Source organism: Triturus cristatus, chromosome 4_2, assembly GCF_964204655.1.
Source record: "Triturus cristatus chromosome 4_2, aTriCri1.1, whole genome shotgun sequence".
NCBI classification, from domain to species: domain Eukaryota; kingdom Metazoa; phylum Chordata; class Amphibia; order Caudata; family Salamandridae; genus Triturus; species Triturus cristatus.
This window is the reverse complement of record NC_140586.1, coordinates 756338687-756356989: the sequence shown is the minus strand read 5'-3', so window position 1 is coordinate 756356989 and position 18303 is coordinate 756338687.

Here is an 18303-nt window from a genome sequence, read left to right as displayed (position 1 = left end):
TTATTCTACTTTATTACTGTTTGAAGTGCTGCATAAATGCTTTATACGTTGCCTCTAAGTTAAGCCTGACTATTTTTCTGCCAAGCTACCGGAGGGTTAAGCACAGGTTAATTTGGGGTTTGCTTGCTTTTCACCGTGACATTTTTTGTCTGGTTTACTGGCTTCACCCCCCTCAACCAGTAACCCAATTTACAACAACATGTTTTTAACGGACTGTGTGCACGTCTTGGAAGTAACGGTGATCAATACAGCAAGGTTCAATAACTTAGTAAGTGGGACGTATGAGCACAAAACCTAAGCGATATTCAAAAATGTAAGTAATTATAAACAATATAATGTTATAAAGGAACTGGCACAAGGTCATCTCACTCATTTGCAGTCACTCTTACTTTAACTCAATCTTTCTCACTCTTACTCATACTCACACACTGACACTCAATCTCACTTATTCTCACTCACTACCTGTCACTGACTCTCACCCACTTCCACTCAAATAGACATGCTTACAAAGACACACGTGCTTATACATGCACAGACACACTTTCTCTCACATAAGCACCGTCTCACATCCACAACATGTATTTAAAACTATTTAATACATACGTCCGTAACCAGTGAGGGGCCAGTTTATCCAAATGTGCTTCATCTTTTATCGTACTGGTAGTCAATAATAGAATAGTATTCATTATCAGTATAATAAACAAATAAGTATAGTAAACAAGCAGAGATGATTTTGTAAGTGTGAGCTGCCCCTGCATAGTTCTTGGCACTGATTTTGCCACAAAGGCAGTGTTGGGGTCACAAAGAACAACCCAGATGTTACAGTTAAAGCCCCTGGTGACCCCTAAATGCTGCCTATGTCTGGATATTGACTAATTCTAGAAGATTACAGAGGAGGCCTAAAATTGTCTAGAATCGTGGGACTAAAGCTGGGAAACTGCAGGAGATGGGCAGCTGTCCCTTACGGAAGTGAACGTGGGATGAAACTCTCAAGGATATATAGAGACTGAACAGGTTACAGACAATGCGCAAGGAAAGGGTTAATTTTTTAGATGTAATGGTGAGGCAAGATACATTGTAGAGTCTGTCAGATACTAATGTACAGGGCCATCTCAATCACACCAACAGAGGCATGGATGGTGTCAGCTTTTTTAATACCATTTCTGACACAGACTTTGATTTTCACCCAGATCAGGATTACCTACCAGATTGTTATTAGGGACTTAAGGCCAAGAGCTCTCTAACCCTGTGCCAGATTCAGGGCCAGTCTGGGGAAATATGGCAGCCCTAGCATAAATGCTGTAACCAGCCCTGCTTATATGACATAAGGCAGCGCAGGACCAAAGTTGCTGCTCTGCCTTGCGTCAAAGGGAGAGAGGAAAAAGTGCCACATATCTACTAAGATATTTTCTGCCCCCAGCATTGACGCACTTTGGCAACTATGACCCAATGCAAACACCCTTGCGCCATAGTTCAACAATGTGAGTGTTTTCTGAAGCATTGGTTATGTACTGGAAGGGGTCTTCTAGTACAAAAATGAATGGAGTGAATTACCACCTTTACGCTGATGACACCCAAATCTATTTCAAAATCAAATCTCCCAGCGACATCCAACACCTCAATGCCACTCTTACCGAGATCCAAACTTGGTTCAACGCTAACCACTTAAAACTCAATCCAGATAAAACAGAACTAATCCTATTCTCTCCAAAAAGCAACCATCGTCCAATCCAAGAGTGGATCAAGAATCTGGTCGCCCTAAACTGCCCCATCGTCCTATCCGACTCAGTTAAGTCTCTAGGCATCACCCTTGACAAGAACTTAACTTTGGAGGCCCACATCAAAAACTCTGCAAAAAGTGCTCTTTTCTCTCTAAAACACCTCAAGAAATTGAAACCTTTTCTTCCCCATGATGACCTCAAGACAGTAGTCCAATCCCTAGTTCTCACTAAAATCGACTACGGGAACACCATCCTAAAAGGGACTCCAAAAGCTCACCTAGCCCCTCTAAGGGCAGTGTTGAACATGGCCGCTCGACTCGTATCTGGAGTAAAAAGATTTGATCACATCACTCCAGCTCCCATGGAAGGGAGGTGTATTTACAAACTGGCCTGCATCACATACAAAACCCTTCCCTCTCCGGCCCCTAACTACCTGAACAACAAACTGGTAAGAGCAGGTCAATCCAGAATGCTGAGAAGCTCCAACTCACTCCTTCTTATTCCTCCAAAACTGAAAAAAAAACACACACAATACCGATCGTTCTCTGGCAACGCTCCCAGGATGTGGAACGCTCTCCCTAGAGTACTCAGATGCAACCCCTCCTTCTCCTGTTTGAAAAGGGACCTGAAAATCCATCTCCTTAACAAATACTATCCTGACCAACGTCAACTAACCTAGACTTTAATATCCGAGTTTACTCTTCTCTCTTAACATTCAAGGATAGTTGGTGACCGGACTCTGTTAACCACCTGTGTTATCCCTGGTTTTGCTTCCCTACTGCCTGCCTACTATGTAATGCAATTTCCGTCTGTGTTTTATTACAGCATGTATGTAAAGCGCTCTGATACCCTGGGGTCAAGCTAGCGCTATATAAAACTTTTAAAATAAATAAAATAAATAAATAAATTAAAACTATCCTTTAAAGTTTTTCCCCCTTTGCATGTGTGCTGTACAATGCATCTCCTCGCGCAATCTGTCTCTTTCAAACCGTCCATTCTATCTCTCATTCTGTCTTCTCTTTTTTCTCCCTCTCTGGGCGCAGTCTCCCTTCTTCCCTTTTCCTTACGAAGCCTGCCCCGCTGGGAGAACAGACAGAGGCACCAGGCACCCTGCCCTAAAAACAGCCTCCAGGGCTCCAGCCCACTGGGGAAATGCCCGAGGAAGTTTTTCATAATGATCAGAAAATATGTTAAAAGCAAGCAGAAATACACACAGAAATGTATTCCATGCACGCCCATTGGGCTCCAAGGGCTTCAGCTCACCCCCCCCCTCCTTCGTGTGTGGCAGCCCGGCCTGAGACCGCTTCCCGGGCACACACACAGCCCCACCTGAGTACTTCACAGATCTTTAAAAGACCGTTTGCTTGTTAATGCTACTTTGTTGTTTTTTCACCCTTTCTTAGAGCTAAGCCTGGGCATATTACAACACTTCGCTGATGGAGCATTGCATAGTTTGCAGTACTATGCACTATGCAAAATGGACGCAGCACAGTGGATATCTGTGCTCCAACACGTAGCATAGCACTAATAGCAACATAACCCACAAATGCTTTGCTATAGCAATTTTACATGCTATAAATCATATAACCAATTCACAAAAGTGAACTGTGAATGTAAAATGTTAGGCAATGAGAGAGGTGATGATTTTGGGGTCCCCCCTAACCTATGGAGAGGACCAAGCTGAAGCCTTGAACACAAAGAGCACATCATGCTGGTGAACGATTCCGTGGTGGTCCCTTCCTCCTAGGACCACCCCAAGCACAGTTATGGGCAAAAAGAAAATCCCAGCCAAAGGCCCTGCAAAGCATTATGAGACGAGGTTAGCAGTGGGCAGTGAATATTATAGTGTCCAATATCAAAATAATTCTACAAAGAGCTGCAGTTCAACTAGTCGTTACTAGATGTCCCTCATGAGTCAAATGCAAAAGCATTGAAATTATTATTACATCAAGCTGCAGTTCCACTAGTCGTTACTAGATGTCCCTCACGAGTCAAATGCAAAAGCATTGAAACCCTTTCATGAAACTTTTGCATTTGACTCGTGAGGGACATCTAGTAACGACGAGTGGAACTGCAGCTTGATGTAACAATAATTTAAATGCTTTTGCATTTGACTCGTGAGGGACATCTAGTAACGACTAGTTGAACTGCAGCTCTGTGTAGAATTATTTTGATATTGGATACTATAATATTCACTGCCCACTGCTAATCTTGTCTCATAATGCTTTGCAGGGCCTTTGGTTGGGATTGTATTTTTGCCAATAACTGTGCTTGGGGTGGTCCTCAGAGGATGGGACCACTGCCGAATCGTTCAAGAAAATGTGCTTTTTGTTTTCAAGGCATTTGCTTGGTTCTCTCCCTAGGTTAGGGAGGATCCCAAAATCATCACCTCTCTGCTTGCTAATGTATCATTTTTATTTTTGTGAAATGACTATATGCGTTATAGCATATAAAGACAGAAATTCTAATTTTATCAGAACTTGCAGTGTGCAAGATGCTGTGTTATTAGCTACGCATAGATCAAAGTAGTTGAACGTAGATAAAAGTGTACTCCGTGTAGCTACGTGTAGTGCTACTACGCAAACTACGCCCAGGGTTACTTAGAGCCCCTGCATCATTCTCCACTCTGCGTATTACGGTAAGAATTACCTGTCCCCCCCCCTCCCCCCCTGGAAATGTGGTTCTAGTTGCCCCTCTGATTCCATGTACACGGAGCAAAAAATAAATCTAGAATGCAAGTAACGCAGTGGGTCTGACAAAAACAGCAGTTTATATGTACGAGATGAGCGAAGCTCACATTAAAAGGCACCGCTTCTTCCAGTGAAAACAGGTGAACAGCCGGAATCCGACAACGAAAGTGGTCCTGGAGGCTCTTAACTCGCCAAGCACTGCCCAGCCCTCCCCAGCGAGCATCAGCAGCCATAGCGCCAACAGCTGGAGAGAAGTAGAGCGACCTGAAGATGATGATCAGACAGATGTTTGCTTGTTGACTTCTGCAAGTTCCGTCCCGGCGTGCCAGTGTGGCGCCTACAAGTGCACCCGAAACACAGACATTCCCTGTGCATATGAAGGCAGGGAAAGGGCGCCGAGCAACCGTCACCGTCCATTGCCCACTCCATGAGGTGAGACTCGCGTGGCACCTTTGCAGCCCTGGCTCTGCATTCCCTTGAGCTCAGATGTGTTGATCCTTTTGCTGAGGTAGGCTGACATGCTTGAACACATTCTAAAGGTCTGAGGCAATCAGACACGTACTGTTTCATAGAAAAGAGAAAGTACATGTACAGGAAAGGTGTTGCTATTGCCTGCAGTGTAACTTTCCTCCACAAATGCCGATTTGAGTGAAGCAGCTATGATGTCTGAAGGGCACAGCTCTGCAGATTACTGAGCATTAATTGATCCCATTTTGTCGTCCGCTTTGCGTAAAAGTTGAACATTTTCAAGCCCTTCAATCAGGGTTAGATTTGGATAAAAAATTGTCCCGGGCACACGAAAAAAAAGTGGCCTACATTTGCGAAATGCATCTTTTTTTCAAAACACTTACTCAGTGTTTTAAGTGTTCTAAAAAGAGGGAGGAGGAGAGGGGGTTCTAGAACAGAGACATGTTTTCTTAACTTCACTAAGATAAAATAAAATGTAAATGCTGCCGGGTCTTTGTTTACGTATTAGTTCTCAATGGTGAGCCACACCTCAATATAAGTGAGGCCACCAGTGGCATGCAAGGGAGGGGGGGTGGTCCGCCCCCAGGCGGCACGAGTTTTGGAGGCGGCAGCCTTCTCCCACTCTTACCTGCCATCTGGGGGCCGGCAATCGCCCCGCTTTAAATTGTGGCCATCGCGGGCGGCAATCAGCGACGGATCTCAACACCACCCTTCCCCCTGCTCTTTAATGCAGCCACTGTGGGGCAGCATACACCGGGACCACCAAGGGCAGCTGTAGGGCTAGCTATGCCACTGGAGACCACTTCTGCTCAGGCCCTCTGCCCCAGCTCAATCTGCATACATTAATGGGCCGGCCCAGTGAGAGACCGGGAATGACACCTCTGCCCCGTTGGAAAAAGGTAAGAAAAAGGTAAGAAAAGAGGCCCATCTGCCTCTGGAAAAGCTGCTCAGGCGGCATCTGAACTGCAGACACAGCCCATATCGGCCACCACGCTGGCCAAAAAATTGACCACAGTTGGATCTCGGATACCGGCCCATCACCCATTGCCCGAGTGCCCTCCTTACCAATCTGACCCTGCCTTCAATATAAGCTTGGCAAAGTCTAAGGCATATACCAAAATGTATATTAACATGCAGTCGCATGCAGTCGTGTGTACACATTAAAAAAAAGAATGAGGCTTCCCACAACCGCCTCCTCCTGGATAATGTTCCAAATTTATTGTTGCTTGTCTCGTATGATGCATAGGGAGTCCAGTTATACATTAGGACATTGCGTGTATATACACAGACTGTGGCTCCCGCCACATGGAGAATGTCTGTAAAGGAGCATCCTGGGCTGCCATTAGAGGGGGGGCAAAGATTTCCACACGCAGGGTGGAAGTCTCTGACTGTTAACTTCAGTGGTGATGTCGCTGGAGTGTACATCCATGCCCTCATCTTTAAAGTCACTCTGCCGGGCCCACCAACTGGTGGCAACGTTTGTGAAAGCACAAAGTGCCCTCTCAGGTCTTTCAGCTGCGACCCCTGGCTTGTCCTCTGCTTCTCCTGCCTTTGAGACCCCTGGCTTGTCCTCGGCTTCTCATGCCTTGGAGACACCTGGCTTTCGAGTAAGCAGGGGCAGTGCGCCACAAGCACAATGAAATTAAACATCCAACTTAAGCTATGAGTAGCTGGGTAGCTGCCGGACGGGGTTATCACCATTTGTTTTAAAAGGTTCAATGTGGCAGCACCAACTTGTCAACCAATTTAAACATTACAGCCAGGGAGGATCAGGTCAGATAGGAATTGAATTTCAAATAGTGTTGGAAAACCAAACACAATGAACGTTTGACTGTGTCCTTAACTATAAACGTTATGGAGTTGCACAAGGCATGAATATTCATTGCTATTTGCACCAGTGACACATTTTTCCTGTACTCTTGTGCCATAATTTAAATGAGGGGTCTTTTTTCAGCAGTAATCTGAAAGGCACTGCTTCAATGTTTCCTCATGTAAAAAAAAACTGGGAAATGGATTAGACACTCTTATCAGTAGCTAGCCCCAATACTGCTTGAGATAAAGTTTGCTTCATATAAAACGTGCATAACTTTGTGGTGTGAGATGAGTGAGAGCTAAAGCAACTGAAGCTTGGTAAAAAAAAATTGATAGATTTGCAGTTTGGCACTATTTCAGTGCCATCCATTAGCTGACTGAATTGCAATTATTATTACTACATTTCTGTAGAAATCAATGCACTTCTAGAAAAAGCACAAACAGGAATCCTTCGACTGTCCTGACCAGGAGTATGTGGGTAGGAAATTTTACTGGGATTTAGGATACATATTTTTAATGGAAATTGGGTATTTTTGAATATATTAATAGTTTCACATCTGCATCCTTAAGGTTACATCCAGTGGCTTTATCGGAGCAAATATCACATGACTTCACTTCCAGTGATGTAATCAGGGTTAAAGGTGAGGTAATGCCACTTCCTGTGATGTCACATAGGGCTCATATGGCTTATGATGTCACTTCTGCTACCCCAAACATTTTGGTGAATTGACGTCCATGTGGTTACGAGGCTCAGGTGTCTAGGCAGTACACCATATTGCTCTGCAGAATAATTTGTCCCCTTTACCTTGTGTAAGTGCTAATTTTGCCCTTTTTCAGTGGGTTTTACGGATGGATGGAACATGGCCAAACTCCCAGGCAAATGACAGGTGCCTGCTCTCGTGAGATACCTTGGGAGGTATGTGCCTTGTGGACATTGTTTGATGGCTGAAGAGAAGTGTTATTTGTTTTGTTGGTTAATGAATTACCCCAGAAACGCATTATTCTGGTGGTTTACACGTGTTCCCCTCTAAGCCGGTATGGAATGAGGAATTACATGTGGAAACCGGTGTTTCTGCACTTATTTCTGCATGTTTTGTCTTTTTCTAAAACTAGCCCCAGATTTGACCTGGAGGTGTGGAAATGTGCCTTTTAAGGGGCACACCGGTGCAGGGTTCACTCTTATCTTTGTCCACGGGTCCTTAGACCAACAAAATAGAGATTGGCACTGAAGCTGGAATTCAAATAACAAGTTTATAATTCACTCATGAGTGGGACTACGTCAATACAACACCCTCAAGTGCTGCAGGAGGTAGTACATTGAAGTTACAGACCATGGTGCTTATATACTGAGTTTGTTACAGAGTAAGCAAGTAGTTACAAATTGAAGGTACAAGCATACACAGGAATAACTACCGACAAACATGGGCAGATGGATATCAGTCAGCAAAGTGGGAGGGGGAACAGAACTGCTACAAATGGTAGACAGTTACATTTTTTGCCAGGTGCATTCTAGCAGTTACAGGCCTTTTCTCAGCACGTCTTGCTTTAGCTCAGTACAGAAGGAGTTAACTAAAGCTGATGACTCAAGCAGAATAGAAAAACAAGCAACAGTGAAGACGGAAGAATCACAAGGCTAACAAAATGGATGCTGCAAACAAATTGGCTTCAGCTCATGCTAACAGCAATTATTTTCGATTTCCAGAGAGGGTTTGACCAAAAACGAATGTGCCAATATAGTTGTACCTATTGTACCGCATTAGGAGTGTTAGGCTGTGTCCTAAATCGGTACGATATGTACCTGTGCCTCCCTCCCTATATGTAGAGAGAGGTTGCTTCTCTCAGGTGCCTGACGTCCCCTTGCATCTTTAACATGGCACCATTCCTGCTTTCTGCTTGTGACACTGTCACTTCAACTTTGATCACGCGTGACATGCCTAAACTCCTGCTCGTGTCTGAGCACCTCTGTGTAATGATAAAACAATATTCTCTAAGAAGAAAGGATTTCCCTGATAATTTACGGAAAGGACACAATTGGAGGCTGCAGGTGTAAAACCAAATGCTCCAACACAGACCTCGTCCACTGAACAATATGGCTCCTAATGCTTCTCACTCCAACAGTTTATTGGTCCTTCCAGATATTCATCCAATAAACAGAGAAGAACACTGTAAACACTGAAGACAGACTATAATATGGGCTTTCTGTAATCTCCAGTACATCCTATGGAGCACAAATGGAAACCTAAGTCTTCAAAATAAATATGCATTCCTTTCATTATATTTAATATGGTACAAAGACCCACATTTTTTCTTAAAAATCGATCATCTTCAAAAGTGTTTGTTGAGGAAATCAGTTTAAAATGTATAGGCGGCAGCATCAATCCAGAGGTACTTAAGCAAGTGGTATATGTGCTCCACTGTGCAGGTTAAGCCAAAAGAGTCTTCTGCACTACGACCTCTAGGGTAGAAGTCCTCTGGCATGTTACCTGTTGTAGCTCACTTTAACAGCACGCGCATACAGAGGTTGCACTAAAGCAGGAAAGAAGACACGAAGCCACGCCCTAAAAGTAGGCCTGGGCAAAAATTTCGTTCCGTTCGCGGAAATTGCGATAATTTGACATTTTTGCGTTCCGCGGAGAGCGCGAAAATGTCAAAAATTCCGGTTTCCGCAGCTTGGCGATAATTTGTTTCTTGCTCGCGCTGTAAAATGATACATTCTCGCGCGCGCGCGATCGCCTTACCTGAATCCCTGCGTTCGCCGACAAGTTTTCTTGATCCGGTCGCGTTCTCCATGAGATGTTGTATTGTTTTTAGCCATTTGCGCTGTCTCGCGACAGTTCGCGCCCGCAGTGACGTCATGCGTCGCGCGATCACGTCTTTCTTCTCGCGATCATGCACCGCGAGAACAACTCAAAACAAGATGGCCGCGCCCGCAAGCAACCACATGGGTAAGTTGGCGACCCGCAACCATGCAGAAAATCTCGCGAACATGCCGGAAAAAAACTTCCGCATCTTTGCGATATTTCTGCTTGTTTGCGATAATTTTAAACATTCTCGCGATAATTTGCGAAGGTTAATTCCGCAAATTCCGCCCACCCCTACCTAAAAGCCTCCCATTGGATACTCTAAACTGAGTGGCTTCAGGGGCTGTGCTCAGTGCAATCTTTTATTTTGATTGGCACCGTAAACCTGCGGGCGGGGCTTGCTAATCAGTGTGTATGGGGGAATTGAGCCTTTCTTCCCAGGCGTGTAAGAAGCAGTAGGAAGTGAAAATTAAACCTATAGGCGCCAGGGCTGTCTCAAAAGCGGTAGCAGACTAACTAAGGGGCATATTATCAAGCACGGCATTTAAATTATCGCCGCTTTAGCGGCAGAAAACTGCAGCTAAAGCGGCGATAATGGGCTTGATAATATGCCGCAGAGAATTCCAATAGAAGCCCATGTTGACACCAGAACATGGGCTTCTATGGGAATTCTCAAGGGCATATTATCAAGCCAATTATCGCCGCTTTAGCGGCAGTTTTCTGCCCCTAAAGCGGAGATCATTTTAACGCCGTTTCTTGATAATATGCCCCTTTATCGGTAGGCTTGGGAAATAAGAGGTAATCGCCAAACATTCAAGTATATATTGTATCTTTTCACAACACATTCACTAGATAGCCCCCCTTACCTCAATTAGAGAATCTCCTTCTACGTACCCAAGAGAATCCTCCGATCCGCCGCCCTCGCCGAAACCCCGCACATCTGCATAGCCAGACCTGGAACGAGCTCCCGATCGGCATCAGACGCGCCTCCTCCCTGAACATCTTCAGGAAGACACTCAAGACCTGGCTCTTCGACTGAACGAAGCTGCTAACCCCCCATTAGTCCCCCCCCCCAGCGCCTTGAGACCCTCATGGGTGAGTAGCACGCTTTACTATCCCCTGATTTATTGATGGCCTCCCCGCCCTGCACTTTTTCCTTCCTCTGTCCCAAGTGCCTCCCACTCGCATCTGTCTACAGCGGCACCTTAGTAAGAGCTGCCCAACGGTTAAACTCCAAATTGCTGACGAGCGCTGAAAAGACGTACCCCTGAAGTTGTGTCTCTGTAAAGCATTAAATCATCGTTGACAAAAATAGTCCATTGAAAGTTAATTATGTACTTTAAATTATTAATCACGCGATAACTAATATTCACAGTGCGGTGCAGTTTGATTAATGAGCTCTACTTACAAAACAACGTGTTTCTAATAAGAATTTAAGAAGTTAGCTGTTTTCGGCTAAATAATAGTAATTAATGGATAATAGAATTCTACATCGTTTTAAAAAGCTTTTGTTCTCGAAACTGGAGTAAGAAAATGTTAAATAAAGTTTAAATGGCCGTTAGTAAGTCGCCCAATCTTGAAAGAAACAACTTTTGCGAACTCCCGACCACTGACAAAAGTATGCGCTTCTTAAGGCCAATCCACTTCCGGTCCACGTTTTACCCAAGTGTTCTGTGAACAGAATATCATATGTACAACTATTGTCTGACATAAATATCGTGTCCAAAGCATTGTTTACAGAAAACATCCTCACATTGGTTTTATTAGGGACATCAAGATTTTCTGATGAAGATATTCAGGTACGGCATCCCGCGGGTGTTATATAACAAAATTGATCTCTTTGAACCATGGGCTCGACCGTAGGCAGGCGAAACAATTTGTCACCTGGAAGGACAAATGGCTTTCGAGCCACGTGGGAATGACAACGTTTCTAGCCACTCACAAAACGAGCAAGAATCTTATGCAGCAGAGAAGCTTCTATTGGAGGATGCAGTTTACATAATGAGAAGTGAGATTGAGAAATAAAATAGGGCTCGAGGATCTTTTTTTTAGTATGTGGCAGGTGATTGGCCAGCCTGCTGGGTTGTGGGCGGCCCTGGTCCTGCCCCGCCCCTCTGCGGCAGACTGTTCACCATATTTAAATGTGCCTGCATGGCTGGCAGGGACCTCTGTGCCTACAGTGCACCTTTCGGTCTGACTCTGAAGGATGCTATGCAGGTACAGCTGAAATGCCGAGCTGGACCCATTTATTTGTATCCCCCCACCCCACCCTGGTATTTCACTTTTCTTAGAAAGAAATCTTGAAAAGATACCATGCACCTACACAAATGATTCCCCAGCCTTATTCACGATCTTTAAAATTTCAGAAAGTTCTGTTTTTCATATCTTTACCTCTGTGCTTCTTGCTTTTTAACATTAAACACCTCAACTTCTGTCAAAGAGCTGGCTTTCAGCTGTGTACACTTCATCTTTTCAGAGGCTTCTGAACTCACTAAGCTTTTCTGTCTTCACACAACAACAAAAACATAATTTCGTGTTTTGAGAGGCAATTTTGCTTGCTCACTTAGACCGAATTTCAGTATCGTATAAGTACTTTAGAAGTAGGGTATAAACAATCTGAAATTGCCCTTGGGAGTCCAACAGCGCATCTTCTCTCCACTGGTCCTCCACACTAGTACATCATTTAAAAGCCAGACAACTTGCAGCAAACAAATGATATTGTTCATGTACCCAGTGGCACACGAGCATGTCAATTTGATGACGATGATCACTTATGTATCAAATCCATAAATAAATGTACACACAATAAAAAAGAACAAAGCAAAGTTTCCCCATCCATCTAAAGACATTAACATACCAACACTTTGTCCAGCGTTAGAGGCCCGAAGAGGTCAGCCACGTCTGCCTGGAGAACAGTCTCAGAAACATTTCTGCCAGTTTGCCCAGTGGAGCCGAGTGATGCACTCTGTCATCAGGGGACCTGATTCCCAAGACTCTGTATCAGGCAATCAGGACCACTGGGCAGTACACAATGAGGACCCTGTTTATCCATACAATGTGGCTAACAAAGGAGAGTGCTGCATGGCAAATATGATCTGTAGAGGAATGAGTATTTTTTTATCCCTTCAAGTGTGGTTGATGACAAATGAATACAGACTGCACTTCCTTCACATGCTGGTGATGGCAACTCACCATCACCATCTCAGGAGGTGGGAGACCGCATAGTACAATTGGGAGATGGTCTTAAAGTTACAACACATCACATCAGCCTTTGAACTCATTCTGCCTCCCAACACACTTCTACGTAAAATAAAAACGAGACAACACTTTGTGAATAAGTGGGGAAAAGAGGTAACATATAGCAATTGCCGAAGGCCCCCTATCCCACTGTAGCCTCTCGGCATACAAGACGCAGCTTTAGAAAAAGAAGGTAGATCACCGGTGTCTCTACATTCTCCACCCATGGACTGCGGCACGGCCACAACCACTCTTTGCAAGTGAATTATACAGAGCTGAATTTAATGAGGACAGCAGACACCAAGGTTGAAAAACCTATGCTGTCATACTTTCAAGAATGAGATAATATATCAGGATTTAACCCCAACTTTAAACCAGCTAATCCATTTAGAGATTTGAAATGGTTTTATTTTAAGTGTAGTACAAAAGCCCAAGAATAAATCTCCTGTCTACAGGAACTTACTTTGATAACGTCACAACCTTCCTGACACAGCTGTCAGCAAGCCCCAACATTGCTTTGACTATTGGCTGATTCAACCATGACCACTGCCTTAACTCTAGGACCCAAGTTTACTAGGACTGGAGTTAGTAGATCAGACCAGTGGAAAAAAAGCAAGCAAACATAACAGTCACAATCAATGCAATGATCAATAACTACAAGTGGTGGCAAGTTTTTGACAAGCATCTCATATCTCCATATCTGCTACAAAATCACCACATGGTGTTACCAAGACATATCTATCTACCAATGTAATGATTAAAACCCCTAATAGGAAAGTCATTCTGAATCCTAGGAAGCTCTTTAGCATTCAGACCTCACAGAAATGACACAGTCAAAAGACCTAACAAAGAAAGAAGAATAATTATGAGTGACAGACAAGACAACATTGAGAGGATATTATGCAACAAGAAGGGGCATACTACTAAACAAAGTATTTGAAATGTTGAGCAACTAAATCCAAGTTATAACATTCAAGTCTACAGAAAACAAATGTAACAAAAACAAAATGGTGAACACACTGTGTGTGCAGTTAATATTACGTGTTACAGGATGGGAAAGTAATGATTGCGGGCGTAGTTGCTGGTGGTGAGGAAAGGAAGGTGAAGGAAGCCTTCTCTCCCAATTACACAAGTAAAACACTACTTTGCTTGAGCAAAGCCTTATTTTGCTAAAAAAAAAGAGAGGTAGCACATTTTGAAGTAACCTTTATTTTGAAATGTAAATCAACGGGGACAGATTTATGTACAACTTATGCAACGTAGGTTGCTGCATTGCGGTGTGTGAACGGGAGAGAGCAGAGCAGTGCCATATCTACTAAGATGTGTCGTTATTCTGCACTCTCGCTGGCATACTTTTGAATGTCATGCGCTTATCAGACATGCTTGTGCCATAGTGAAAGGGTGTCTGCATTGTGGGAAGCATAGGTTTCTGCTGTATGTGGTCTCTTCTAGTACAAAAACTATGCTTTAAAGTGTTTCCCACTTTTACAAGATACTGTGGAAGGTCTTGGTCACAGGAGACGAGGCATCTGTCGGCTTCAGGTAAGTTCCTTTTTAAAATATTATTATTTTATTACTTTCCCCCACCGTGCGACGTCACCCCTGCCGCATTCCCTCCACCCGCCCAACCACCCTTCGTTTGAAGTGAAACATTTCTCCAATTGTAATAGCTATAACGTTGTGTACTGCATTGCGTGTCCTTGTGGGTTGTACTATATAGGTAAAATAACACAACAGATCAAGCATATAGCACAACATCAGTTGAGGATACGCTGCAAAGTTGAACATGCTCCCATGGTTGAACATTATACACATCTGAAACACTCAGAAAAAGACATGGTCTGGAGTGTCATAGACGTTGCGAAACCTAATCCCAGATCATCCAATATAGACAGGAATCTTACCGTAAAGGAAAACCGCTGGATATGCAAGACTGACAATGTAGCTAAAGGTCTGAATTCGGCAGTAGAATGGCAATCACTGGCACTCATACTGTAGTGTCATTCATAAAGGTAGAACATCACTTATGATAAACTGTGATAACTACTATTCCACAGATGTTTAATTTCTGACAAAGTTGTCACTATATAAGATATGATTATAATATGTGATATGAAAATGGAATTGACAACTCAAAAGACACTGTATTGTAAGAACATAAATCCATGCTCTTGTTAATTTGTACTCTCTTTTTCACGACATATGATGTACATATGATCGAGAGATAGAATCACTTTATGCATAATGGTTTTCTGCATACTGAGTAATAGATGATGATGTTATAAGTATAATGATATGTATTGAAACGCTGATGTACTTTTAATTGGGGCATCCTGCATTTTGAACATAGAACTATGAACCCTAATGTGCCATCTACAACCTATTGTTTGAAGTCTCATCTTATCACTCACATAGTGACATTCGACATATAATCAAATTATATGAAAAATATCCTTTTAGTCACTTGGTTTTTGTTTACTTATTTACTAATGCATGGAACCAACAACCTGTTCTTTCTTCATGTCTTTTTCTCCTTTTACACTATACACAGATAGAACATAGCAGAGATCCATCGAAGCCAGATAAAAGGGAGACACTTGTTATACAGGCTTATAAACAGGCGAGCGCACAAAGCAGACACCAGATGGGCCATGGGGCCCACATATGGGACAAGGCACCATCCAACATAGCCTAATCAGAAACACAGACAATCTATTGAAACACAAATTTAATGACACCTGACACCCCAGTACCTAGCCCTGCGCAGTCACTAATGCCAACAACAAGGGAAGTGAAAGAAGAATATGCCGGGGAAAGTCTAGCCTTAGCTATGGTGCAGGGGAAGCCCCACAAGACTACAATAGAGATAGCAGAAAATCTGGACTCTCTCCCGAGGCAACAGAACCCGATTCAGAAGGCTCCTCTGGCTACTGCCGCCCAGAAAGTTTAGGGTCCCACAGTTACAACGGAACAAACCCGCAGTACTCCTGGCTCTCCTGTCTGATAAACACAGGGAAGAACCCTCCCAGAGCAATCCCGGCCGGGCAGCCAACACATTCCAATACTTTACTCCAGAGTTCGAATCGAAAGGGAACTTCGATACTCTGAATAGAGGGAACATTCTTCAACTACTGGCTACTATACCAACTCTAGGAGGCATCAACACAACCAATCTCCCCTCCATAGAATTTATAAAGGCTGACTGGGTGCCGGGCAGTGAATCCATCAAGGCCACCTGGGGATCATCCCAATTAGCATATGGAGTACTGAACGAATGGGAAATCATTAAAGCATTGGGCATACGAATCTCACCGTACCATAACACGGGTCCCCTCTCCCACTACTTGCTATTAAGCAGCAGGGAATCATTGACAACAGAGAAAAAACATCATCTGTGTGTAGGGGAGCACTAGGGAGCAGGCACTAGGCGCCGAATCAGGCCAAAAACAGCACCATCCCACGCATCCGGCGTTCCTTCAGCTTCTTAGAACCGTCAACATAAACAGATCCTCACAATGACAAACCATTTTACACAAAAAGCGGCCACACCAGGACAAAACAACTTTGAGATTATTCTCATGGAAAATCAATGGGCTGAACAGTAAGACAGAAGACCCTGAGTTTATAACATACCTCAAATCCTTTGACATTGTCCTATTGCAGGAAACGTGGTCAACAGACCCATTCCAACTACAAGGGTGCTTCTGCTTCTACACTCCAGCTCTGAGGAAATAAAAGTGCGGTCATCTTTCAGGGGAACTAGCAACATGCATCTCTATAACAAAATTTGACACCGCAAAGGCAATTCCATCTCCCCAACCATTAGTAACTTCAGTTAAATTACACCTGAACCTTAAAGGGTCCAAGGAGGAGGTGCTAATTTTCAACACATATATAAATCCAAAACGGAAAAAACAGGAATCAAGATTCCTAGTAAACCACCTGCTCTCAAGCATATGCATGCAGAATACCTTCAAACGCATCCTCTCCGGGGATCTGACTCAACAAATCCTAGGCTTATCTGAAAATGAGGACATTCAAGCACAGTCCCTCCACTAGAACATACCAGCCCAAACTAAAAGCAACCTTGGTATACCAACTAAGACTGGGAGGAAATTGATGTAAGACCTGGAGCACATTAATCTAAGAGCACTGAATGGAAGATTTCTCGATGACCCCCTTCGGCCGCCTCATTTTATTCGGAAACCGTAAACTCTACTTTAGACTATACTCTATTCTCCCTTCAGTTTTTTCATCACGTAACAGGATTCTGCTTAGGTGACAAAGGAGACAGTGACCATTGACCCCAGGAAGTTTCATTCCAAACAATTCCGCATACGTTTCCACCCAATCTAGCCGGCAGGCATGCATGCCACACAATAAACCTAAAACAAATCAAGTCGTCACTAGTAAACTCCCGAGAGGTTGTCCAGGCAGCAAAAACACTGTTACACCACCATACTACTACCATCGACAATCCAACCAGCAAATGGGAAATTTTCATAATTAAACTCTCAAGCTCCTTCTTAACCACAGCTAGATACACCACACCCTATGATCCAATAGAAGAGTGGAGGGCCCGAGCGCAAAGCGGATCGAATTGAAATTACAAAAAAATGCATAAACAAACTTCTCAGATCACTAAGGTATCAACCCGGCGATGAGAACCAAAACCTACTATTACATCAACAGTAAGACAGAATTAAAAAACTTAAATGTAACATAAACAGGTCTAAGGAAAATGCATTCTGGGCAAAACTTCACTATGACTCACAAGCAAACAACAGCACACACTTCTGGAAAACTGTCAAAAGAATTCTGCACCCAGCACAAGGAGGGCTAACATCACACATCACAGAGGACTCATGGAAAATCTTCCTGGAATCTCACTTTAACCAGCAAACGCCTGGATCAAATACAAACCCGGACTTCCAACTGACACACTCGACTCAAATTGAATGGAACCCAGAGGAAGCGGATAAAGGAACCTGCAGCACAACCATTAAGAAACAAATTTCGAAAGGAAGGAGAGAAGGGGCTCCGGGGCCAAACGGCATTCCGCAAGCCCTTTTTAAACAAGATCCTGATTACTGGTCAGATATATTTGCCCCTCTATTCCGTAGCACCAGATAGTACAGGCTCCTACCAGCTTCATGGAAGGGTTCTACAATTTCCCTGATCTATAAGTCCAGTGATAAAACCTCCCCGAAAAATTATGGCCTGATTGCACTACTAGATATAGAGGCAAAATACTTTGCCAGCACTCTACTGACAGAGCTCCAGGACTGGGCCAAACAGAAGGAAATAATCCCCCCATATCAAACAGAGTTCTGTAAAGACACAGAAACCGCAACCAACATATATTAACCATGTCACTGAACATCGATAAGGCAAAATCAACAAAATAGGTGATTCATTTTTGTTTCATCGACTTCAAGGCAGCCTTTTACAATGTTAATCGAGCAAGACTGTGGAGGAAACTGGTGCTTTGGGGAATCCCATCAGCTCTCTTGAACCTTTTAATACAACTCTATACCAACACATGGATACAGGTAAAACTGGCACACATCTTTC